The sequence below is a fragment of the Etheostoma spectabile genome, chromosome 23, assembly GCF_008692095.1.
Source record: "Etheostoma spectabile isolate EspeVRDwgs_2016 chromosome 23, UIUC_Espe_1.0, whole genome shotgun sequence".
Lineage (NCBI taxonomy): Eukaryota > Metazoa > Chordata > Actinopteri > Perciformes > Percidae > Etheostoma > Etheostoma spectabile.
In genome coordinates, this window is record NC_045755.1 from 18126653 (window position 1) to 18130022 (window position 3370).

General features: G+C 41.8%; 1 protein-coding gene across 3 annotated transcripts in view; it reads right to left on the reverse strand.

Annotated features, from left to right (window-relative positions):
* sfmbt2 (Scm like with four mbt domains 2) overlaps positions 1 to 1622 on the reverse strand; it is a 52859-nt gene extending 51237 nt beyond the window's left edge. For 2 of the 3 annotated variants that reach the window (XM_032505862.1, XM_032505861.1), the window contains exon 1: positions 1425 to 1622. The gene's annotated coding sequence lies outside the window, so the exon portion shown is untranslated. Of the gene's footprint in view, positions 1 to 1160; positions 1348 to 1424 lie in introns of those variants that run through there. The other variant, XM_032505858.1, reaches the window with a different exon arrangement.
* Positions 1623 to 3370: the final 1748 nt, after the last annotated feature.

Consider the following 3370-nt stretch of genomic DNA (forward strand, 5'->3'; position numbering starts at 1 on the left):
CCCCCCTAAAAGTGCTCTTTTTCTGGAGCATGCATGAGACTGCCACGCTCCCATCCATCCCCACTCGCAGCTCTATGGGAAAAATATATCTGGAGCAACAAGAAGTCTAAAAGCATGATTTACTGATTCAGCGTCTAGCGCCGGCTCCATAACGTGCAGTTCTTTTTGTTTCTGTTCATTATGGGGACGAATTTAATACGGAGGAATCCTCGAATAGGCTAATGCAAAGCTGTAAAACCCGGATTTGCAGACCGCCTGCAAAAAAAGAAATAATTAAACAGATAGCCTACGCGCGGTTTAACCCAATTATCTGCTTGATCGTGGCAAATGTACACATAGAGAAACAATAAACTGGGAAAAGATATCTCGCCCGAGTGTGCGATCATCAACACATTAATCTAAGATTACAGGCAAAATGTGGAATTAAATCATCCTGCTGTCGGCTTTATTTGGAAAAACGACATTAATCTGATATAACGTGGTCTGGAAACAGACGTGTCGCATGAGCTCGAGCATTTTTTGGATAAAAGTGAAAGAGGAAACGTTAAGTGCACATGAGGAAGATGAGGCTGTGAGGGGTGTAGCCGACCAGCAGGCTGGCTGCCACTCCGGTCATGTACTTTGCACACTCAAAACTGCAGCGGAAAAAAACTCCCACGGAATTGCCAAAAGCACACTTCGAATTTAATTGATTAAACCTCGTGTATGTCCATCAAAAGAAACAGAACCGGGCGCGTTATCTGCCATCATTTTATTTTTTCCTCGTTCAAAGATTTTAAGGCGCAGTTTTTCCCCCCGAACACCATAACCCGCCATGTTGAAAGTGGTTTGACATTTTGGCAGTGTCCGGTATTTTCCGATGGTTTTTACGCACCTAAGGGTGACGAAAAAAATCCCAAATGACTCACTGACACGCGAATGACTGCAATAAGTCATATCTACACGTTGGTCTATGAAAACAACTTCGTGTTCACGTCAAACTAAATAGCGTCGTGGTCTTTTGACACAACATTTAAAAGAAAAACCTCTTCAAATAACGGTTTAACTGTGACTCTGGCAGATTATTAAAATTCACGTTATTTTACAAACAGGTACACAGCCAACATGACGGACACAAACAGACAAACAGTGAGAAAAAGCAACGCAATAAAACGTATTACCGCGAGTCCCAGCGTCCTCCCAGCCGGTGAAAGCTGTTAATTACAGCGCGTGAGAGACACTTTGAACAACTTGGGCTCGTGAACGAACGCTCGCGACTATTTTCTTGTTTCTACAGAAACCGCCTCGGGAGCACTTCATGGCTTTTTAGCGAAGGGGGGAGAAATAACTCTCCCTGTGTTAATTTCGTCGACAAAATGTAAATAACAAAACGCAGCAAGCACGGAAAAGCCTTCCAGGACCGCGGGAGCCGTCACCTGTCTTACCTGTCCAAGTTTTTTGTCGCCTCTCCTTCTCGAGACCCTCTCTCTCTCTCTCTCCCCCTCTCTCTCTCCCTCTCTATCTCTCTCTCTATATCTATCTCTCTCTCTATCTCTCTCTCTCCTTCTCCTCGTTCGCTTGAAGCACGAGCACAGCAACGCGAGCGACGTCTTTCAGCTGCTGCCCCCGTTCCAATATGGCATCTCCCATCTGCGCATGTCCGAAAACATCCACAGATATTTTCAAGCCAACTCCTTCTTGGACCTTTAAGTGCAGCAGCAAAAAAAAAAAAAAGTCTTTAGCCTGTCAAACATGGAACTGAAGTTCAGTCGCCAAAAAACAAACAAACACGAAACATTACTTTTTATGCGCGTAAAAGCTTTTTCTGATTAACTTAAAAAGAAAACAAATCGATGAGTCTAGGCTATGTAATTAATATCAATTAGCCTAATCATCGTTGGCAGCTCAAATTAAATTAAATCTGCCCTTTTTTTTAGTGTTCACTGGCATTTGATCAGTTTGATACAGTTTTAGGATGAAAAACGAACCTATAGGCTATAATCATAAAAAAACATGACAATACAAGTGGTTATATTTTAAGAGAATGAAGCCTATAGAGCTGACTATAGCAGTTTAACAACCTTTCACCTGATCTTAAGCTGCTTTTGCGCACGAATAACCCGGAGAAGTCAATAATGTACTATCTATAATAACCATTTGCTCTTTGACCACTTCATTCGGCTCCATTCATTTATTTATTTTTTTGGTTTGTTTCGGAAATCACTTTTCTTCAGCAGCTCTTGAGAAATACCCTGAGTTTGTGTTATTTTAAGGGCGCCATGTCTTATCCCAGTCAACAGTATCCTCTAGTGGTAGGAGCGCATTGCACCACGGTTAACAGGCATGCCTTTGGTTCAAAGGTTGGCACAAATGTCTTGAAACAGATATATTATTATTACCATAACAACCAGTGGCCCAGAGGTAAGATATAGTCCCAGCCAGGCAGATACAAAATATGGTCAACGTGTTTTTGCACTGAGGAAATCCTGAAAGTGAAACCTAGGCTACATGGCTTATACTGCCGGTATGACACGAGGTTTGTTGGGCCACTTGCTCGTTTCTCTTCAGGCATGGAGGTTTATACATATACATATACATATATATTTAACTTACACATATTTGGCTGGGAATCCCCTGAAAGTTTACCGAAAGTCCCTTGACTTTACCGAAAGAAAAACGCAATATGTGACACACCGGATCTCACATATCGCCTAAATAAATCAAGCATATTTGAAAACGCGATGCAAAAGCTATTAAACTACCTGTACTTTTTTTTTTGTCTGTGTGGCTTGAACTATAACTAACTAACTATTTGCGAGATATTAAATCAAAGAGTTTTCTGCAAGGTAATAAAAATAATAATAATAATCCATTATGGTTTTAAGGCGTTGTTTTCAACATGTAGGGTAGGAACCACCAAGGGTCCCAAGATGATTTGAAGGGATAAAACACAAAAGAATAGCCGCTTATTTTTTTTTTATAGGTTTAGTCAAATTCTTTGCTCTTTTAATGTCAGCCTACTGGTTACCAAACTGAACCATCTCTCTAGCCATTTGCTTAATTTAAAGAGACTACATGCCAAAACGGTTTAGGTCAGCCACATGTAATGGGGATACGTGTAGCATGTAGGCTACAACAGTGGTACAACTGCTCAGAACCGAATTAAGGATTTTATTTTGAAAGCTGTAACGGGATGTTGAGTGTTGCATAAACGGCGACAGATCGGATTCATAAAGATCATAAAGACACAAAAGGAAGCATCGAGACAGGAGAAGAGGCGCTCGTGCCGGTGTGATGCCGCTGGAGGAACAGATGGTTGGAGCGTGCGCCGTGCTCCATTTAATCTGCCAGAGAGGCTTTTCCAAGCGCGCGCGAGAAAGGATTACCCCCC